This window comes from Equus przewalskii, unplaced genomic scaffold (genome assembly GCF_037783145.1).
Source record: "Equus przewalskii isolate Varuska unplaced genomic scaffold, EquPr2 ChrUn-13, whole genome shotgun sequence".
In the NCBI taxonomy this organism is placed as follows: domain Eukaryota; kingdom Metazoa; phylum Chordata; class Mammalia; order Perissodactyla; family Equidae; genus Equus; species Equus przewalskii.
This window is the reverse complement of record NW_027228750.1, coordinates 6,541,507-6,563,285: the sequence shown is the minus strand read 5'-3', so window position 1 is coordinate 6,563,285 and position 21,779 is coordinate 6,541,507. Positions and strand designations below refer to the sequence as shown.

Below are 21,779 nucleotides of genomic sequence, written 5' to 3'. Positions count from 1 at the left end.
AGCTCTGACTGCCCATGGGTCCTGTCCCCATGCTATTCCACGCTATTCTCTAAATAAAAGAGCACTACTGCCAGATCTTGAGAGTCCAAGAAATCTTTCTTTCGACTCCTCCGCTCACTGACCCTGCATCAGTACCACTTGACCATGTTAGACCCTCCCCTTGAAGTCAATATCCTTCTGTCTAACACTGTACAGCAAAATATATTAAATACCCATAATGGGTGATCAGCCTTTAATAAATCATGCTGGTTATTCTACTCTGATCACCTGTCATGAAATATTCAGAGTTAAACATGTGTTTCAGTTTAAATGGTCACCAGGGCTTTAGTCCAATTCAGTGGTGTACTCAGGTTTCATCACATTTTTGCACAGGCTAGATGTAGAACACAAACTGAGAGTTCCGGGAGAAGCACCAAGCGGCCCACCCAACACCGGAGGTAGGGATCTCTGCGATACAGGAATATGTGATGGGAGGAGCAGCCTGGATCAAATGGAGGTTTGGGAAGGCTCTACTCAGATATCCTGTCAATATAGAGATGGCTGATAAGTCTATAAATCATGTCTGAGAAGATGTCGTCCTGATTGGTAGGAGGTGAGGGTGGGAAGAGTCTGAAGGGTGAATTGACAGGACTGAGTAAATCTGGGCCTTTCTGCTTAGAATGTGGAGAGTGGTTTGTTTCCTGCACAGATCTGGAATGATCACTGTGTTGGAGAGCACAGATCAAAGACAGCAGTGTCAGAGACTTAAAATGATGAAAACAGCAGTCCAGCAAGAGAGTCTAGACCTTGCCACTTCGCTCTATCCTCTTTTGCTCGTTTGTAGGACATGGTTAGAGACAAAGAGGAATTGGTGTAGGAATCAGGGTTGGGACCAGGGTGCTGCAAGTGAGGCACCTAGGGCATAAAACTTAAGGAAGCACTCACTCTCAGGGACAACTCTACCTCTGCACAATTTTGAGAGTGAGTGCCTCCTTAAATTTCATGCTTCCTTGCCACAAGGTAATCGTGGCCCTGGTAAGGAGCCTTCCTGAATTGCCTAGTCTCCCCCATCACTCGTGTCCCCAAACCCTCTTCTTCTATTTCCCAGATCTCTGAAGTTCCCCTACTGCCCACCCCATACAAGTCTAATCTTAGGTTCAATTTGAAAGGAAGGGCAGTGTCAGTTCCATTAAGGCCTCCCTGTATTCTCCCCTGCCTGGACCAAAGATGGATGTGGGGAGAGTGATTTCCAAGATGGACATATCTCCCTCATCTCTACTCTCTGAGTCCAAGCCCAGCTGAACAACGAAATGACTTTTCATCCTAGTTTTTAGAGAACGCTGACTTCTCCTGCCTCTTGCCGCGCCTGCCATCCTTCCACCAGCTTAGGCCACTCAAGTTCTTTCACTACCAGTTTCTTTGACTGTCAGCTCCAGGCTCCTCCATTCTTATCTCAGAGATGATAGATGGATCCGCTTTCTCCAATATGGTGCTCTTTCAGCTGCTACCTTCTTCCCTTAATCTTTGCTTTACTCAGCTACCCCTTGGCTCTAAGTCAGCCCACAGGAGCCAGCTCCTGGGGTGAGGGAGAAAGCCTTGCCACTCAGAGTACCCTTGGGTCCTTGAAAAACAATTAAGTGTGGGATTTCAAGAAATCTTCCCACCTTCCATCAAATAATTCCTATTTTACTTCTCAGATGTATATATCTTGAGAGAAAGCAAATGTCCCTGGCAAGGCAAACACTTTAATCCGTCATCAAGCAAGCTGTGTGTGAACAAAGGAGATGAGAATAGATTTTGGTAGAGAGTTTGAGGCTTTGGGTAGACAGTTAAAGAGGCTTCTAAGGACAAGCTGGGGGTTCCAATGTGACAGCTACAATTTTGCACAGAGCCTTCCTCAAAGTTCCCCACTCATCACTCCCCTCACCACCTCCTTCCCTTATCTTCTTCTCGCCTCCTCTCCTGGCAAGTCAGTGCTGGCTGTTGACAGAACCTCAGCCCCTCACTATGGAGACTTCTCCAGAGAGCTGCTGAGTGTCCACATGACATGGCAGTTGGCCCCTCCCCAGAGTGAGGGATCCAGGAGAGAGAAAGCAAGAAGGAAGCCCCGATGCTTTTTGTGTCCTAATCTCTGAAGTCACACACCACCACTTCTGCCATATTCTATTCAAAAGAAGTAAGTTGTGAAACTTAGCCCACAACCTAAAGGGAGGAGAATTAGGCTCTACCTTTTGAAGGAGACGGTATCAAAAAATTTGTGGGCATATTTTACCCAAGCCATGGGATGAGTCACCATCATCCCCCACCCTAGTCAATCCATCAGCAGGTCCTATTGCTCAACATTCAAAATATATCTCAAACCTGACCATTTTTTCGATTTTATTTATTTATTTAAAGATTGGCACCTGAGCTAACACCTGTTGCCAATCTCTTTTTTTAGGAAGATTAGCCCTGAGCTAACATCCGTGCCCATCTTCCTCTACTTTATATGTGGGACGCCTACCACAGCATGGCGTGCCAAGTGGTGCCATGTCCGCACCCGGGACCGAACCAGCGAACCTTGTGCCACCAAAGCGGAACATGCGCACTTAACCACTGCGCCACCACGCCAGCCCCGCCAATCCTTTCTTCTTCTCCTTCTCCTTCTCCTTCTCCTTCCCCTTCCCCTCCCCCTTCCCCTTCCCCTTCCCCTTCCCCTTCTCCTTCCTTCTCCTTCTCCTCCCCAAAGCCCCCAGTTTATAGTTGTATATTGTAGTTGTGGTCCTTCTAGTTGTGCTATGTGGGACGCTGCCTCAGCATGGCTTGATGAGTGGTGCTAGGTCTGTGCCCAGGATCCAAACCGGTGAAACCATTGGGCCACCGAAGTGGAGCACGCGAACTTAACCACTCAGCCCTGGGGCCGGCCCTTACATTTTATTTATTAAGGTAAGATTTATACACAGAAAAACGTACCCATTTTGGGGCATAGGACTGCAAGTTTTGACAAACTTATACAGGTTTCTCCCGAATATTTGAAAGTAGAATGTTCCTATTAAAGCTTTCATAAGTGAAATGGCATAAAATGAAGAAGCAATTACATTTAATTTATGTGGAAAAAGGTTTGGAGCATTTCCAGACTCCCAAAATAACCTACCAAATCATACCAAAAAACACATAAAAACCTAAAGTAATACTAACACCTAGTAAAAGCAAGAATGATATGATAAATACACAGCCTCTATAAAGTAGAAATTATGCCTGCACAGTGTAGTTTCACTTACCAGAATTGGGAAGACAGCAGGCACACTGGAAGGCTGAGAGGTGGTGGTGGTGATGACGGTGTGTTAGGCTGAGTTGTCAGACGTTGAGGTGGTAAGAGATGCAGGAGACTGGGGTGTGGGAGAGAGAAGAGGGTCATCTATTAACATCTCATCGTCCTCTGAATCCATCAGGGCAGGCAGGTCACTAACGTCCACAGCTTCTTCTATGTCTGCCTGCCTCAGTGTTGAAGGTTGTGGTCATTGTCTGCTGTGGCTGATGTGGCTGAAGTGGAAGGCTGTCTTCCCAAAGGAAAATGTCCCTCCATGGGGACAGGGACTCGTCTGTATTGTGCATTGCTATACAGGCAATGACTAGAACTGTGCCTGGCTCCTAGTAGGTGCTCATGAATGAATAGAGACTGCACCCTCAAGGAGTCAATCATCCAATGAGGAAATTGGGCAATCCATAAATATCTGCAATACAATATAGAAAGGCATTGACATGATAAAGGAGGTACAGACGAAGGGCTGTGGGAATTCAGAGGAGCGAAGATATCTCTTCTAACTAGAGAGTTGGGGATTGCTGCCTAGAGGTGGGGTTCTTTGGTCTAGGCCTTGGGGTACATGCATGATTGGACACAGAAAGTGTTAAAGAAAAAATTATTCAATGACACTTTTTAAAGCATGGTAAGGCAGACGTCACTCAGGACCATTGTGATAGGTATGGGGACCACTGCAACGGGATTTTGCAGTTGGGCCCAACTCCAAATACTGCATGGGCAAGCAGGAATTTATAGCCAAGGAGCAAGGTGGATGTCAGTGGATGGAAAATTACAATAGGAAACATCAGAGATAAAGGACTTCTAGCTAAACCAACTTAACAGGATTCTTGCTGAGACAGGCCAAGGTGATCAGACATTACAGGGGGGATGGTAGATGAGGAGGGATCCAATCAGATAATCAAGGGTGGAGGCTTCTTGCTAAACCAACTTAGCACGGTTCTTGCTAAAACTAGATTTTACGAGGATGTGCACAAATGGGCCTAGGAGAAGGTTCAGGAGCCTGACTAAAGTTTGGTCAAGCAAAGAATCTTTGTCAGTCCACATTCTTGTTCAAGGAAACAAGACATCCTTATTTCCTCTGAATAATATAAGTTTATTTCTTGTTTGGTTGACTTTCATTCATTAAGGACCAGCTGAATCATGTTGGGACTTGGTAGTAAAGGATATTTGCTGGATGATGCTAGAAGTCAGGCACTTAATGAGGGGAGTTTCTATGAAAATAAAAGAAAAGCAAAGATTAATAGCTGGAAACCCCCTTTCTGAGTCCAGGCGGTAGTCAGTCAAGAAGACTTCTAGATGTGGGGCTCAGAGCACCTGTAGGTGGTGTTGTGAGAATGCCAATCTGACAGATTCTCCTGTTTTGCAGTTTGAAAGTCTCTGGTGATGTCATCAGGTGTTCTGGTGAACTTTCCGAGTGGCCCACCCAGGAACAGGCATGAATATACCTGACTGTCTATACATGATCTATTGTGGTGATTTCACTGAAGATCATATCAGATCATCGCGTTTCAGCTTGCAGAGCTTCAGGAAAAGGGCAGTTTTAGTTCTCAAAGATTCCAAGTCAGACGGGTGGGAGAAAACTGAAAATGTTAATTTGGAGAGTTGTAGCTGATATGGGAGGAAGCTAGAAGAATTGAGCAGGACCCAGTCCAGTTTCAGGTAGATAACAAAACTTCAAAGACAATGAACAGGGATAGAATCTAATAACTCACAGAATATGACTAATAATCTAGTAATTCACAAAGTGAGACTAATTTGTTCACAAAATAAGTCTAGTCTAATTCAACTTGGCCTAATTATTTCTATAAATGCAGCAAGAATGGTAATTAACCGCATGGCCTTTTTTTAGTTTGCTTTGCTGGAACTTTTCATAAGGAATCTCAGACTAGATTTTTAAAAGCCTCTTAAGGCTAGGAAGCCAAACCAAGAACTCATCACCAGACTTCACCATCAGAACTTACAGATTTGGGTGAATTCTTCTCTTTAAGAGTTTCCCAAGATATTTTAAGGTTTTGTTCCTGCCAGGAAGTGACCTTCCTTACTCACCTGTAAGACCAGGAACTCTGTAAGCCAGGTACCAGGCCAGGATTTTTTTGGTTTTTTTCCAATAGGATTTTATAAGCATTGGGTCTGTAAAGTCAACCTTAGTTCCTTAAACCGTCTGGTCCTACCTGCCTCTATGCATCATTCTCAAATACGACATTCCAGTCAAAGCCTTGGTAACATAACCCATGTTTCCAACTGTGTCCTATTACAAAGAGAAAGGTTCTTATTGAACTTACACAAATAACTGTATTGGCTGCCATGGAAATAAGAATACTCAGTAACAGTTTTCAAATTTTGGAGGGATCAGGTAGGGAGAAAAAAATAAATGTTTCATTTCTGTTTATAAAACTATACTAAATTGTTATAAGTTCTACACAACTCAAGAATAAAGAGAAAGGGGTTCTTTAGAGCCTGAAAACAGAACACTAAAGAACCAGCAATGTGCCAGCCAGAAACTCGTCCATTCGTTCAGTCTCCTGTAATTAACTCCTGCTCTGCTGGCTCTTTGGTTAGCAGCTTCATGAATCCAGTTTCTCCACTTGAACCTTGGAGATTCTTAGTACGGTCTCAACATTAGTCAAGTGATGCCGTCATAAAGCATTTGCCTGTAGCTGATTATAAATGCTTTCAGAGTAAGCAAAAACTGCTTGTGAATGACAAAAGACTAAAATGGGCATAGTTAAAGATCTGATAAGAGTTCATTCAATAAGGAAATTTAGCAATTTCTATGGCATACATTTTAACCTAATAACTGATGACGCTATGCCACACATATCATAATGTGTGGGTAATGACAAATTTATGTGAACTTCATACAATTCCTGGAACAGTTATAGTAATAATATATACCCATACAAGCATCCTGAAGAAGGTTTAGAATCACTTCTTATTTGATGATGCTTCTTATTAAATTAGCCATATCAAATAAACTGAATTATTTTTAACATTTCTCTCTACAAGGTGAAAGAATAACTCCTTTGAGTTATTGAGGGTCCTGCTGGGAAATCTCAAGGTCAGGTTGGGAATAAGAAGATTCCATTTAGGATTTGATTTTGGGAAGGCAAAATTGTCACAAATGTAAAAAAAGGTTTGAGTTGATTAAATAGGCTCACAGATAACTATGAAACAATACTTAATTATCTATATAGCCAAAGTGACAATAAAAGATTCTTAAGGCAAATACAGACGTTAAATGGTGATGAAAAAATCTCTTAGCTCTTTTAATATTGAGAAGACTTGGTTTTCTTAAGTAATCAGAGACCTGATAAAGACAACATGAAGCACAGGAAATTATTTTGATCAGACACAAAAACTTTGTTTCCTAGGCAGATTACTTAAAAGGCAAAGAAAAATCTTTTTACAATTTCTCATTGAGGGCAGACCAATAATCCAAGAAAACTTCATCTTTCTAGTTTTGTATCAGTACACTTTTAATATTGAGTCATTTTAGAAAAATTTATAAATACATCAATTCAAATCTTAGCCAGCTTGATTATACATAAATTTCCTTTCCCACAAACCTACAACTTAAAAAAAAAATCTATTCAGCTTTTGTCTTATATTTTTCCTCTTTCTTATTCTGGAATAATTAGTCATTCTATCTTATGACAAAATTACTTTCTTTTTTCCTTGACAAAAATCTATCCTTCTTGCATTATATACTTTTCCTTATCAAAAACACATCTTACTTTCCTCACACAATTTGTATAAAAAGTTATTTCCCTTATTATTTTTAGTAGTTCTAGTTCATAAATTGGTTATTACTTTTAACCATCACAACCTTTCTTCTGTAGAGAAAACTAGGAAGTAGATAATTGTGATTTATCTGTCACATACCAGTTTTCTAAAGCAGACTATCAAATTTATGAATACGCTGTTTCACAATTTATAGTGGCATATATTTCCTCATAGTATACAATTTTTCAATGTGGCAAAAAGGACTTTTTTTTCTTGGTGAGGAAGATTGGCCCTGAGCTAACTACTACCAAGCCTCCTCTTTTTTTTGCTGAGGAAGACTGGCCCTGAGCTAACATCCATGCCCATCTTCCTCTGCTTTATACATGGGACGCCTACCACAGCATGGCTTTTGCTAAGCGGTGCCATGTCCGCACCCAGGATCTGAACCATGAACCCTGGGCCGCCCAGAAGCGGAACGTGTGAACTAAACCTCTGCACCACTGGGCTGGCCCAATCTTCCTCCACTTTATGTGGGATGCCGCCACAGCATGCCTTGACAAGTGCTGCTAGGTGTGCACCCAGGATCTGAACCAGCGAACCCTGGGCTGCTGAAGCAGAGCACACGAACTTAACCGCTATGTCTCTGGGCCAGCCCCAAGGACATGCTTATTAATTGACCCAAATATCTTTAGCTTTTCTACACTGTATAAAAACAAGAAGCCAAAAATATTTAAACTTATACTCAATAATTAATATAGTTTATCTTACATAGAGTAATTTATCTTACATAGAAATGATACTGATTTTTACTTTAGGTAGACAAATTATAACATCACACTGATCTGGCCATCATCTCAAGTTATTTCTGGTGAACTATTTTTACAGCATATATATGTTGGGCAAGCATCGCAAAAGCAAAAACCATGAAAAGTTAAATATGTGAGTTTTCATGGGTTTTTTATTTTACTACTGTGCTTGATATACATGAAGTAATGGATATCAAGTAGTTTACTGTTACTACATATTTACTTGTACATTTGTTCTGAGGTTGAATTTTTTTTTTTGAGGAAAATTAGCCCTGAACTAACATCTGCCACCAATCCTCCTCTTTTTGCTGAGGAAGACTGGTCCTGAGCTAACATCCGTGCCCATCTTCCTCTACTTTATATGTGGGATGCCTACCACAGCATGGCTTCCCAAGCAGTGCCATGTCTGCACCTGGGATCTGAACTGGCGAACCCCGGGCCGCTGAAGCAGAACGTGTGCACTTAACCGCTGCGCCACTGGGCTGGCTCTGAATTTATAATTTTTATAATCTTAAACATCCAGTAGATATAATATTAGCATGTTTGACCCGTAAACCCAAGTGAAATAAAAATGTTTGTTCGTGGTACACTTAATGCTGACAACTCAGAAGACATAGCTGTATGAAACTAATTTTACTTCCCAAAGCTTTATCCAAGTCATGTGAGCTTGCAAAGCATTTGGGTTAGTTTCTATATCTCTGGGAGTTTTAGGAATATTTAATTAATTTAATTTATATATTTATTGACTTTATATAAGTGCTCATTTCTCTCTAAGCCAATTTGAATAGAATTCCTTTAAGGGATTTTATAAGTTAATTTAGTAATACCATCCAAAGGTAGAAAAATATCATGCATACATTACTTACATACATACTCATATCCATCAACATACAGACAGATACAAATAGATCTTATAGCTTTCCTTGTAACATTTTAGCTATGAGTCAGTAAAACATAGTCATACAAACTCATTGGTTTACATAAAATAGTTAGCACTTGTCTTTGCTCCACTTTATATTTTTATCCAAATTGCGTCTGAGAAAAATGAATAAGCTGAGGTTACCCTACTCAATAAGAGGGCTAATGCTTTTCACCCCTATTTGTGGAGAAGATTGCTAAGATTTTCTTCTACACTGATGTGTAACCCTATAGACGGTGTGGGCTGCCTTTTAGGTGAGTGACTGAGGAGACATCTAGCAGCTGCCTGGACATCTTCAAAGCCCATCTGAGTGGGCAAAACATCCAGTTCTGTTTCCAAATCATTATGTTTTTCCTCTTTTTGTCCTCAAGTGGTTGCTTTCAGGGATTCCTGAGTTGAGAGCCCCAGATGGAGGGTAGGGGGCTCTTTAAAGTTTGACTGATAAGCTGGAGTGGAAAGAGAAAAAGTCTTGCAGGGGTGGACAGAGGGGTGAAGGAGACAGTGGCTTGAATGGGGACATAACGGATTCAAGGGAACTGAATGGAAGATCAAAGGGGGCAAAAGGAGGAAGAAGGAGCGGAACCAACACGAAGGAAAAGTTCTTAGAGGAGCCAGTTTGGGGAGATTTCATGTTTTCCAAAGAAACTAATTAAGTTCACTATTATCCTCAGCAAAATTGTGCTAAGAAGAAGGAGGTGGATAGAGTTGGTGGAGCATGTAGCCAGCAGGGGTTCAAGACGGGGGTTTCAGTCAACTGAGAAGTTCCCATGGGAGAAGCAGGACCCAATAGAGAGAACACAGAGGCCTCACAGAGAGCCAGGAAGACAGACTTCCAGCCTAGGGAGTGAGGGAATAATCCCCACCCAGAACAAGGAGCCAGGAAGAAGTCCTTCCAGGCCAGAGGAGAACTTTCAAAATGACCCTGGGACTGTAACCCAGCTTCAGAATCTTAAGAACTAAAATCTGTCTTTGCTGGCTTCAGTGGATATTTGTCTGGAGCAATGGTTCCAAAGTCGGACTCACCAATGGATTCCAGATCAATGGATGAGGAGTGAAGACAAAAGCTTCAAAGATGCACATTAGGGTCCTGGGTGAGCTGTCCAGGGGTCCAATGACAAATCTGATCCTATCCAAGTCACAGCACCATATTGTTAAAGAAAAAATTATTCAATGACACTTGTTAAAGCATGGCAAGGCAGACTTCATTCAGGACCATCGCAATGGGTCAGTGGATGGAAAATTACTAAGAGGAAACATCAGGAATAAGGGGGGTTCTGGCTAAACCAACCTAACAGGATTTTTGTTGAAGACAGGCCAGAGTGATCAGACATCACCTGGGGGATGGTAGAGGATGAGAAACCCAGTCAGATATTGACAGTGTTCAGATACGGAAGATGGGGGCTTCTTGCTAAACTGACCTGGCAGGGTTCTTGCAGAAACTCGATTTTACAAGGATGCGCACAGATAGAGCCAGGCTAAGTTTCAGAAGCCTGACTGAAGTTTGGTCAAGCAGAGAGTCTCAGTCAGCAGATAGGGCCATGATGGGAGCGTTCCAAGCAGGAAACAGAATGAGAAAAGTACAGAGTGTGTAGGAAATGGAAACTCTGAGTTTATTAGTTACCTAGTGCTATATAACAAATCACCCCAAAACTTAGTGGTTTAAAACAACAAATATTTATTATCTCTCACAATTCTTTGGATTGACTGGGCAGTTCTGCTGGTCTTGCCTGGGCTCTCATGTAGATACATTCAGCTGCTGACTGGGCTTAGCTGGGCTGGAAGATCCAAGATAGCCTCACCCAGACTTCTTCTAGAGTCTTGGGACTGGCTATATGTTGGGGCTTCTCTATTCTTTTCCACATAGCCTCTATTGGGAGGAAAACTCTTCCTCTCCCAACTTGGGTCCAGTGAATGACGGCCTGCAAATTAACTGACAACATACAGATTAACAGGAGAGTAGACATAGTTTATTTAAGTGTGCACAGGAGCTCTCAATAATAAGGTTTTATATATATCAACTTAACAAAAGGGGGGTTACTGGGACTTCAATAGGAAAGTATGAGCAGTTCTACTGGGCTTTTTCATGCTAATAGAAATGAGAAGTCTGTCTCCATGGCAACTGAGTTCACAAGAAACTCCCTGGGGGGAGGGTGTAATGGTATTTTGGGGAGCCTCTGCTGTGGTCAGATAAGGGAAGTTCAGATAAGATTTCTTTCTCTATCTTCTGTGGCTCAAATTTTTTCACTTTACCAGCTCTGGGGGTCCCAACGGGTTCCCACAGCACTCACCCTCCAGGAGGCTGGACTTGCTGCCTTCTTCTGTGGTCTGCCGGCTGTATTCTGATGAAAAGCAGAAGCTGCAGGGGTCTGGAGACCTCAGCTCTGGAACTCATGCAGTAGCCCTTCTGCCACATTCTGCTGCTCAAAGCAAGTCACAAGAGAAGGCCAGACTCAAAGACTGGGGAAATTGATTCAGCATCTGAGGGGAGGAACATCAAAGAATTTGCGGCCATATTTCATCTACCACAGGGTTTGATCAGAATATTTGGTCAGTGAAGGAGAACCACCCTTTGTCTTACTGAACTGGAGTCTTAAAGGAGCCATATACCTCCCTCCCCACCTCCCCACCTCCCCACCTGCCCTTTCTGGAAGGAGATCTGCCAAAGCCTCAGCTGTCCACCCTGAGCTCCCAGCTTCTCTCCCTTCTCACCTTCTTGCCGCCCCCTCTCTGCTCTGTAGCTCAGCTGCAGCCAAGCTGTGTGATCTTGGCTATGTCACTTTTCCTCTCTAGTCCCACCAACTCAGATGTTCATTTTTCTCCCCACTTCACACGCTAGAGGCCTCCTCAACTTTCCCTCTGGGAAGAAGAAGCCAGCTCAGAGTGACTTGACTGGAGAATTAGGAAAGCTCTTTGAGGCTTCTTGGAGTTCCCTGTTAGGAAAGAATAATAAATCTTTTGGGATAGCAAATCTGTTGGGTAAAACCTGAACGATGAAGCACAAGTGTTCCTGATGCATTGGGTTCTTATTGTCCCTCAGGACAGAGATCAAGAGAGACAACAAACGGGATTAGAAAAGTAAAAGTTTGTTAGCTTGTGCACAGGAGAGGGACAAGGGAGCCAGTGCAGAAAGGAAAGGGGCAGCTGACTGGCTCCTTAGGGAACAGGACTGTGGGGCTTTTATTAGGCAAAGGCTGGGGACAGGGAGCCTTGTTTTGCACGTAGAGGTGGGGCTTTCCTTGCGCCTGCGCTGTTGTTCAACATGCCACCTCATGTGACACAGGCATCATTAGCATGCTAGCTCTCCACCCCTAGGTGTGATTTTTACTATGCTAATAGGGCTAGGGTCACCTTCAGGGGACTCCTGGGTGCTAGGGCGCATGTGCAAGCCCAGGAAAGTCCAGAGGCTGTGGAATGTGGATCTTGGTGGTCTCCAGCTGATTCCCCTAGCCTGCTGATTGGTTAGGGCCAATCTTGTTAGGCCTGGGGCCTTGCAGATGGCCTTGTCTCTTTAGGCTGGTTCCTGTCTCAGAAGGATTTTGTGGGGGCACTCACAAGAAGTAGGATGGAAGGAGACTAGAAGCAGAAAGTGACTGTAATATACAGCACAGTGACAACAGTGAATAATACTGTATTGTATATTTGAAAATTGCTAAGAGAGAGTAAATAAAAGTAAAACAACAAAACTCCAGGAAGTTACCTTTAACTTCCCTGACTCAGAGGGTCCATGCACTGCCCAAGGCATTAATGTAACAACTGAGGCTGGTTCTCTTGCTGGGATGATAGCATCTAATAACCTATAATTACCCATAATGATTTAACAGGGCTTGGCCCAGGTAACAGCCAGACATTTCAGGATAATGGCTTTTCTTCCCTTTGTATTTGGAGTGTGTCATCTCATTGCATGGATTGAAAGGCATTTATTGACACAACTGCATTTGATAATTAGGCTGGTTTTGACTTATGTGCTATTCATTACATACTTTAAGCCAATATAAATAAGGGTCCTACCTCTGGGCCAGAACAAGAGAAAGAGCCAGAAAACCCAATTCTTCTCAAAAGGAGTCTCTGGCGTCTAGAGCAGACAGAGGGTCTTTCATTCTTATGCTCCTGGGTTGAGTTGAGGGAAGTGGGAGGCAGACCTAGGTGGGGGCAACTGGAGGGACACAACTCCCAGTAGGCCACCCATGAGCTGATCCTGTTGCCTTATCTGCTAATTCAGGCTTAGGGGCAGGAAATTTCAGCGCTAGGTGATGGGGAAGGGAAAAATCGACCCCCCATCCTTTGTGGGGGACTGGCATTGACCACCCCAAGATATGTCTCTTTGGCATGATGATTATTTGAGGCTAGTTACTTTGCAGACAGGAAAGCAACTGAAAAGTAGAATTTACTTGCCCTTTGTTAGGAGACATTTACATTGTAAAGGAAATCGCTATCTGTAAAGATATTTCCCTCTCTACCAGGAAGAATGGGGGATGACCTTATCTCTAGAAACTCAATCAATGGGGAAGGCAAGGACTTAAATTTGTTTATTGTGCTTGTCTGGTAACCTCCTGTAACTGACTCCCCCCACCCCCAACATCCTCCTTTGTCTTTAGCTGGATATGATACTTAAGGTGGGGGCTTCAGCCATTTTGGCGAGTTGCTCAGCTTGCCTGACCTCTCCCATGTATACATCTTATAAATCTTTGTTTAATTTTCTCCTGCTATTCTGTCCCATGTGAATTTAATTCGTTCTCCGGCCAGATGAACCCAGAGAGGGTAGAGGAAATGTCTTCCCCCCTACACCTTCTAGGTTCTTTCTGGCTGGTTGAATAATTAAAATGACATAAGGCAGATTAACAGGAGAAAAGAATTAATTATGTACATACAAGGAATCCACATTAACATGAGAGATTCCAAAGATAATCAAGCAAAATGAGATATATATGCCATTCTGGACTAAGGAGAAGGGCATAGGGGCCTGGAGAGAAGGAAGGCAATTCAGAAAAACGATAAAGAGTAAATGTTTAATAAACAAATGTTTGCTGAGCCACACAGAAACAAGAGGACACAGAGAGGAATTTTAATAGAGACTTTGCTAGGTTCCTCCCTGCCAACCATCCCTAGTTCCTATTAGACTATAGTTATCTTTGGTGATACTTCCTTTCCTGGAGCAGGCCCTTTATCTAAATTCTTTAGGCAGTTAAGGGAGAGGTAAAAGCTCCTCCTGAGTCTTTTGTTTCTTAAAAATAATCAGCCTAAAATTATCCTCATGCCAAAGAGACACATTTTGGGATGACAAATTTTGCTCCCCTACAAAGGAACCAGAGATCAAGGCCCATACTTCTATCCTTGTGAGGCAAAATTGTGAGGCTCGGAAATGAAGTGGGAGTCCTGACCTGGAGAGTGCAGCCATCCTGCTTATCTCTGCCAGGTTTGTCCTTGACTAGGCTACTTTACAACTCTGTAGAGGTAGAAGTTAACTGATAGTAAGGCAATTAACTCCTTTCTAAGGAAACGCAAATCAGGGCCATTACACAGTGGAATGCAATTGATTCTTGTGGATATTGACCAACTTTGCCAGTTCTTCCACTTTCCGGACTATTTATAAACTCACTTCAGCATTCCTTATCTGACTATAAACTTGTGGTTCTTTGAATTTTCCTTAGAATAGGTTGTAATATTTCAGGGCTTCCTCATTAGTTAATGAGTTCACTCTTTGACACAGCTGCATATTATATCTATGAGTTGCCATTGTCTACTCTTTGAATATTAATCTAAATTTTAACATCCTATAGAGAAGGGTAAAGAGGCCCAGAGAGGGGATGGGGCTTTCCCAAGATCACACGGGTTAGCTGTGCCAAAGCCATGCTCAGAACCCAGATCTTTTTTGGCTGCTCTATGTTTCATAATCTCTGATGCACCTCACAGGATTGTCACAAGGACCACAAGATAGAAGAGAGAAGAGAAACTGGTGTGAAAAGTGAGACACGCCTCGCAGAGGCGAGGGTTCCTGCCTGGGGGGGGGGCGATGGGGAGAGGAGGCTGACAAGGTCCTGGGTTCCAGTCCCATGTACCAGGCACATGAGCACGGCCAGGTCATTCAACCTCCCTGAGTCTGGTTACCTGCCCTGCTCACCTCACGGGGCGCTGGTGAAGAGGGGTGAGGTGAGAGAGGAGGCCTGTGAAAGAGCTGTGGTGATTTTTAAAACATGCCCACATATTCTTTGCTGCTCCTCTCTTCAAGAGGTGGCGCCTCACTCCCCTCCCTTGAATGTGGGCTGGATTTAGTGACTCACTTTTATTTTTTTCCCTAGATTGGCACCTGAGCTAACAACTGTTGCCAATCTTTTTTTTTTTTTTCTGCTTTCTCTCCCCAAAGCCCCCCTGGTACATAATTGTGTATTCTAGTTGTGGGTCCTTCTAGTTGTGGCATGTGGGACGCCGCCTCAACATGGCCTGACGAGCGGTGCCATGTCCGTGCCCAGGATCCGAACCGGCAGAACCCTGGGCCCCCAAAGCAGAGCGCGAGAACTTAACCACTCAGCCACGGGGCCAGCCCCTAGTGACTCACTTCTAACAAAATAAAGCAGGAGTGATGGTGTGCGACTAGTCATAAAACAGCACTGTTGTTTACATCTCAGTTGCGCTCTCTCTTGGATTTCTCTTTCTGGGGGAAAGTGAGCCGCCCAGTCGTGAGAAGACCGAGGCAGCCCTGCGGAGAGGCCCTTCTGAGGAACTGAGGCCTCCAGCCCATAGCTATGTTAGTAAATTTGCGGGATCTCGGGGCTGATGAAGGCACAAGGTGTGATCAGGTGGTTGGCTGTGGTCGACAATGAGCTTTATTTGGGCTTTGACCTATCTGCACGCAGGGGAAGCCCTTTACAGCTCAAGCGCTCCCACAGGCAATGGCTTGGGGCCACCACCCAGAAGAGGAGGAGGGTCAGGAAGCACCTTTGGGAGAGGGAGATGGAGAGGCTCTTTCCTGTATAGATGATGATGTTCATCATGATGGGGAGCCTCTGGATGAGAGAGCTCCAAGGGGCATTGGTGGCTTGGGATCTTCTGTAGCACAGAGTTTATTGTACCTGATAAATAAATGGGAAGCAATAGGATAAGTTGGATGATGTGAGGAAGACATTTGGTGTAAGACTAATTCAGTTGGACCTTGTTTTTCCAAAAGGGCCTGACGTGGCCAGTGAGCATGCCTTGTATATCTGCTTTAAGCATTTGCTATGTTCCAAAGACAAGAACAAATGCCCTTAAGATACAGATGTAACTTCTCCCACATGGGAACTTCCTTAAAGACAAGCATCTCTCCCTAGGCTAGGAATTGATCGCTGTGCTCACCAGTGACCACCCAGCTCCAGACAACAGACCTGCTACCTGCTGTGTCACTCAGTGCTGACAGGGCAATCTCATGACTATTGTAAAAGGGACATTCCTAACATATGTGACGTATGCTTTTTGTTCCAATACAGTATACAACCATTCTGTATGCCCCACTTCTTTGGCGCCCTTCCTTCCTTGGGGAAGGAAGGCCCCGGGCTAGTCCTCAGATCTGGCTCATAATAAACTCACCCCAATTTTGATTTAAAGATTGGTCAGAACCAATTATTTGTGTCAACACACCTATGGCTAGTAGATGTGAGGTGCAATTTCATGGGGCATGCAAAGCAGGAAGGCTTTAAATGACTAAAAATAGGTTTATTTGGGCTGTATTTGATACAATTGGGTGTGTAAGAATTTGAATTTTGTGCCAGCAGGCTTTTGAGCCCACAGTCTCAGCCTACCACGAGGGGCCAATATCAGGCCATCTTTGGATCATTATACCACATTATGTCAGTCCTAGATTCTTTAGTCCCTGTCAAGCCCTCAGGTGACTCTAGCCCTGAAAGACAGCTTAATTGAAACCTCATGAGAGACTCTGAGCCCCAACAAGCCAGCAACTTAGCTCCCAGATTCACGACCCTCAGACACTGTGTGAGATATAAATGTTCGTTGTTTTAAGCCGCTAAACTTTGGGGGCTTTATCATGCATTAGTAGATAACTAATACAAATGCCTCCACAAACAAAGCCTGTCACGCTGCACTAAAAGGCTGGCTCTCTGCTCACTCTGTCACCCGTACATACTCCTGGCATACCAACCTGTACTCTTAATAGTGAAACTTAGCGCTGGCCCACACTTACTCTGGCCCCAACCTGACAGTTTCATGTGAGAGAGTTTTCAGCCATGCTTCAAAGAACCCACAGCAGCAAACCGCCCTGAACCGGTTCTGCCCTAACCACAGGAGCAGCGCCTGTGTAAAAGGACCTGGAGGGACCCTGAAATCACCTTTGCCTCGTTACCTACCATGCTAAAAGCCCGGCCAGGAGCAGAGGTAAGGGAGTGGGGATGGGGGTGGCAACGCACCTTGCTAGGCACCTTGGTGCCATGTGCACAGGAGTTTGGAGAACTGCGCATGTACCAACTGTTCCTGGAAGTCTCCGCCCCTTTTCCAGAGTCTTGATGATCCCGTGGTTCCTCCTCCTTGTTCTCCATTTCCTCATCTTCAAGGAGAAGCTGTCTGTAGAGCACAAGCTTTCTCTTCTCCAGTCCTCAATGTGCGAATAAAATTTCTCCTTTGCTGTTCTGAACCCAGTCTCGTTCTGTTGGCACAAGCGACTCAGAGCAAAAAGACCCACTTTCAGGTCACTGGTCCCTTAGGGCTTGGTAACAGTACCCCCCCTCCTCCAACATCACCACTTGCGCTTTTTGTCCCAGGAGGGCAAGCGTACTGCTTTGAGACTAACAAGGCACGACCTCAGCATCAGCAACAGCCACTTCTCCACTTGCTTTCTTTGTAAATTATTCAGCCCTCCTTTGCCCCCATCCCAATTCCAGACCTTTACAAATATTAAGCCTTTAGATAGGCCTGGACCCCAGCTTGGGAGACTACATTTCTTTCCCATCCCTGCCACCCTCTCCCCTGCCCAAAGCCAGAAAGATCTTTGAGAAAGCTCATCTCTGCCCTGATTGATTTTCCCCTTGGCTGTAGCTCCAGGTAATTGACTCTGACGGGGTCCTAATTAGGGAACTGGCTTTGCCATTTCCTGTCCTAAGAGCTGATGACACTGTGGGGGAGGAAAAATAATTTTCCCTCTACCCTTCTAGGTTCTTGACTGAGACCACCCTACAATAAAAAGGACAGATTAACAGGAGAGAAACAAACAGAAATTTAATAACATGTACACCTCTTGTATATGTGGTAGAGACCCTGAAAAACTGAGTAACTCCCCGAAATGGCCCAAGATGTTGACCGACATCACCTTAAATAACATCTCCAGCTAAAGACAAAAGAAGGTGTTGTAGTGGGGAGGCCCGTTAGGGGAGGTTTACAGGAAAGCAAGTAAACAAGGGTAAGGCTGTAATGCAGATTGAAGTCTGCCTTCTCCGTTGAGAAGAGTTTCTACAGATTTAAAGTCATCTTTCTCTTCCTGGTATAGAGAGGGAGACATCTTTACAAATAGAGATTTCCCCTATAAATGTCAATGTCTCTTACAAGAGGGTAACTTTTATTGGTTTTCATAGCTTCTCCAGTGTTCGCAGTTTCTTAAAAATAATCAGTCTAAAATAATCTTTATGCCAAAAAGGCATATTTTGGGGTGACAAGTTCTGCTCCCCTTCAACACTATCAAGTGGGCAGGTGCTTACTTCCCCTTTCCTTCTCAGTACCCTCAGCCTGGATGTTCTTCCACGTGTCTGGCTTGAACTCTCACGATGCAGTTTAAATCTGCACGCCTCTCTCTTTCTCCACACTGGAATCAAAGGAGTTTCTTCCCAGCAAATGCAGCCTCCCCCTTGCCCAGGCTCACAGGGCTTTGTCACAGCTGGGGGCTCAGATCCAGATCCTCTCAGTCCCAGCACAGCCCAGTGACCCCATCCCAGAAGAAAACAAGGCCAACACCATTGCCAGGCATGTCCTTTCCCATGACTGCCATGTGACATCATGGCACGTTTCCCATGACCATCATTTGATTCTCTGTTCTCTGTCATCCCTGTGAAGTTGGTGAAACCTCTGGGGATCCCAGAGCGTGACTCAGCTGAGAGACCAGGAGAGGTGTGCTGGGCTCTGTTCTCAGCTCCTGCCTCTGGTCTCCTGCGAGGGGCGCCCCCTGGGCCTCCATGTGCTCACTTGAGAGTCCAGAGGGTGGCATCCACCTCTCAGGGCTGCAGAAGAAGCTGGAGTCAGAAACTCCATCTGACCCATAAGGAAGCTGAGACATGCAGGTTCCGCTGCAGCTCGGCCTGGACTCCGGGACTGGATTCCTCTCTCAGGGCTCCATCCTCCAGACAGCTGGGCTGTCCCTCACCACCGCCCGGCCCTGTGCCAGGTGTGGAGGGAAGTGGGACCTGCAGCCCTGGGACCTCAAGGAGGGCTCCTCCCTGCTTCCAAGCTTCCAGGAGCCCATTCCTCCCTGTCTCCTCTGCCTGGTGAACTCTAACCCTTCCTTCCAACCTCAGTGTAATACCAGCTCAACACAAGGTTGACATAAGGGAAGCCATATCACAGAAAAGAAACCATATTGTAGCTTTGAATGACCTCTGGTTAACTAACCCAGACATATTCTGTAGATTTTATGGACCCTCTCAGCTGCTATAAGTTGATAACTTTGTTCCTTTGAGTTCCCTAGGAATGTGATGACCCCCAGGCAGGGAGTCTATGCTGATAGCCATCGTCAATAACGACTGAAAGATCAGAGTATAGGGCTTTGCTCCCCCATCTCTGATGCATATCCAGTAAAACAAAAGACTATCAGGAAATAAGACCTGATGTCTGCCCCCACTTGGAGATCAGATGGAGGCCCCACTGGGATTAGGCCCATTTTTCAGGGACTGTTAAAATTTGGGTTGTCTATACTTCTTATCCTTCTGGTCCAATAGTTGATTATAAAATGTGCCTTTAGACTTTGTTCCAAAACTGTTGAGCAAGGTACAAAATTCTTATAATGCAAAATGTCAACCTGAAGCCTGGAACAAGAGAATATTTCCAAATAAGTGCTAAACAGTTTCATTCCTCTAACCCAGATCTATGCCCCAATTCAGCAGGAAGTAGCTAGATCGGTCATCACCCTGAATCCCTCAAGAATAAGGAATGACCAAAGAATAGGGGGGGTTGAAACCAGCGAACAGTTAGCCATTGATGATTAAGTTAGCTAGGAACTAAAGTTTCTTCCTTTTTGCAATTAGTGATTATAGCTTTTAGCTGTTTAACCCACCCATTGTTAACTGTGCTGTTTAGGCAATAAGCTATCTGACTTCCACTAGATTCCTATAAATGACATCTCCCTGGAGCCTGGATCACCGTGGTAATGAGTGTGTGAGGAATTAGAACCCCTTGTCCACTTCCAGCCAGTTAAGACACCAACTCACCAACTGGGCCTGTGTAGATGTCCCAAAAGTGACCTTTTGGCATCAAGAGGCTAAAAACTCCACCCTCGGATCATGCTAATGCCGCCATTTTGTGCACATGCAAGTCTGACTATGCTCGCACAGATAGAGCATCCCCTCTCCTCACCTCCAATCATCTATCTCCACATTTCAGACCACCTTGCCCCTTATCCATAAATATCCCTGAGTCCCCATTTTTGGGGAAGTGGATTTGAGACTCATTCTCTCACTTCCTCACATGGCTGCCTTGTGATTAAAACCACCTCTCTGCTGCAATCTCGGTGTTTGGCTTTCTGGGTAGCACGTGAAAACAAACCTGGTGCAGTAACAAGTGTAGAGCTCACTTTCTCTGAACCTTCCTTGGCCTCTCAGAGCCCGGCAGGGGGCCTGTCCAACGTCTCCCACACACACACACCTGCATCCTATTCTGGTGCTTCGGGGCACTCCCTGAGTGTGTGAATTTATGTCTTTCTTTCTCCCATATTAGTCTGTCACCTCCAAGCAGCACAGGAAAATGTCTGCAGTGCTCATGGCTGTATCTGTCTTGCAATAATTCCTCCTTGTTGCCCCTGAAAGTTTGAGAACAACTGGGGTAACCCCCAAGCCAATGAGCAGCCTCTCCTGACACCCAGGTGGCAATGTGCTCCAGCTTAGCACAACCTCAGCTTTGGGGCTCAGGCTGCTGGAGGACAGGACACAGGGTCAGGGTCAGATGAAGAATACCTCAGAAGGTACCTGGAAATGTCTGCCATGAGCCAGCTGGTGACCAGGCCGCTTATTGAGATGGAGTGTCCAGGCCATCAGGTGACTGTCCCACTGGGTGTCTGTGCTTCATCTTCCAGGGGATGGTGCAGCACTTTGAATGTGGGTCAAGTGTGCATCCTCAGGGCTGCCACGGGGGCTGGGAGCCAGGGCCCTGCCCCAATCCTTTCTCTGGACCTAGTCTATCCTGAGGCCTGGGACAGGGTCTCCACCATCCTCTGTTCCTCACAGTCTGGCACAGTCCTGGCACCCACATACACCCTTGCTCTGTGGCTCTGTCTGGCAGGAGCTGACCAGCATGAGAAGAGCCTTCTAGCAGTCAGAGCTGTCCAGGCACCGAAAGGGCCGCTCTTTGACATGACGAGCCCCTGTCACAGTCAGCGTTCAAGCTGGGCCCCCATTAGCTGGCTCAGAGCTAAATGTATTGCTGTACTGGGAGGAGGCTGGGCTGGATGCCTTCTGTAAGTTGTCGATGGCTTAGCACGAATTCCTTCTCATGGCATTTTAACAAAATCCCCACAGTGGACTCTTAGGTGATAGTGAGGAAGGTGGTTTTTTTGGCTGTAGATCCAGGTCTGTGTTTCTGAAATCACTGCTCATGAACAGCTCCCTGTTCCTCTAACTGAGCTGGGTCATCCCTGCTGACCTGACCCTGAGGGCGGGGTAAGGGGTTCTGTCTCCACTACCCCCTCTTCTCTGCCTTCCTCTGATCAAGGGTTAGGCTGGGGTGGGTGTGCAGTAGGGTTGAGTAAGGGAGGGGAATGCTGAGTCAGAGGTTTCCCTTTTACTGTCAACCAAATGTTGCAAGAAAAACCAGCTCATTCCAATTCCCACCATGCAAGGGGCCTAAGTAAAATTTAAATTCCTATTTCCTTTTG

At 44.9% G+C, this 21,779-nt stretch overlaps 1 long non-coding RNA gene across 1 annotated transcript; it reads right to left on the bottom strand.

The window, feature by feature from the left end:
* Positions 1–10,386: 10,386 nt before the first annotated feature.
* Positions 10,387–19,059, bottom strand: LOC139081625 (uncharacterized). The gene is made up of 3 exons (XR_011536775.1): positions 17,122–19,059; positions 11,017–11,206; positions 10,387–10,658 (listed from the first exon to the last, which is right to left on the bottom strand). It is a non-coding gene; the product is annotated as an uncharacterized lncRNA (long non-coding RNA).
* Positions 19,060–21,779: the final 2,720 nt, after the last annotated feature.